The sequence below is a fragment of the Gobius niger genome (assembly GCF_951799975.1).
Source record: "Gobius niger genome assembly, chromosome: 20".
In the NCBI taxonomy this organism is placed as follows: Eukaryota; Metazoa; Chordata; class Actinopteri; order Gobiiformes; family Gobiidae; genus Gobius; species Gobius niger.
This window is the reverse complement of record NC_136871.1, coordinates 28,797,341-28,798,619: the sequence shown is the minus strand read 5'-3', so window position 1 is coordinate 28,798,619 and position 1,279 is coordinate 28,797,341.

Here is a 1,279-nt window from a genome sequence, read left to right as displayed (position 1 = left end):
ACAACCCAAAACCATTCTTTTCTTGACTGGGATGTTCATCCCTGACACTGACTATGCATATGAGATGGTTTTCCGCTGTGACAATGCAAAAAGCTGCGAGTTCCTCAAAGTGAGTGTTCTCAGCGAGAGAACGCTTTTGCGGCCATAAAAACAGAGATTGCTGTTTCTCCAAAACCATGAGTGCTAGATGGCTGATTCTTTAGTATGTTATACAGGGTCCCATCCCGTACAAAACAGCAAGGTTTGGTCAAGTTTGAGCATACTGTTTTTCAACAAAGTCAGTTTCAAAATTCTGAATAGTCAGCAGTTTTCTCAGGTCATAACATAACGTTTGCGGCCATAACAACAGAGATTGCTGTTTCTCCAAAACCATGAGTGCTAGATGGCTGATTCTTTAGTATGTTATACAGGATCCCATCCTGTACAAGATACCACGGTTTGGTCAAGTTTGAGCATACTGTTTTTCCACAAAGTCAGTTTCAAAATTCTGAATAGTCAGCAGTTTTCTCAGGTCTCACCTATGAAAACAACCCAAAACCATTATTTTCTTGACTGGGGTGTTCATCCCTGACACTGACTCTGCATATGAGATGGTTTTCCGCTGTGACAATGCAAAAAGCTGCGAGTTCCTCAAAGTGAGTGTTCTCAGCGAGAGAACGCGTTTGCGGCCATAAAAACAGAGATTGCTGTTTCTCCAAAACCATGAGTTGATTCTTTAGTATGTTATACAGGGTCCCATCCCGTACAAGACAGCAAGGTGTGGTCAAGTTTGATCACACAGTTTTTCCACAAAGTCCGTTTCAAAATTCTGAATAGTCAGCAGTTTTCTCAGGTCATAACAGAACGTTTGCGGCCATAACAACAGAGATTGCTGTTTCTCCAAAACCATGAGTGCTAGATGGCTGATTCTTTAGTATGTTATACAGGGTCCAATCCTGTACAAGATACCACAGTTTGGTCAAGTTTGATCACACAGTTTTTCCACAAAGTCCGTTTCAAAATTCTGAATAGTCAGCAGTTTTCTCAGGTCTCACTTATGAAAACAACTCAAAACCATTCTTTTCTTAACTGGGATGTTCATCCCTGACACTGACTCTGCATATGAGATGGTTTTCCGCTGTGACAATGCAAAAAGCTGCGAGTTCCTCAAAGTGAGTGTTCTCAGCGAAAGAACGCTTTTGCGGCCATAAAAACAGAGATTGCTGTTTCTCCAAAACCATGAGTGCTAGATGGCTGATTCTTTATGTTATACAGGGTCCAATCCTGTACAAGATACTAC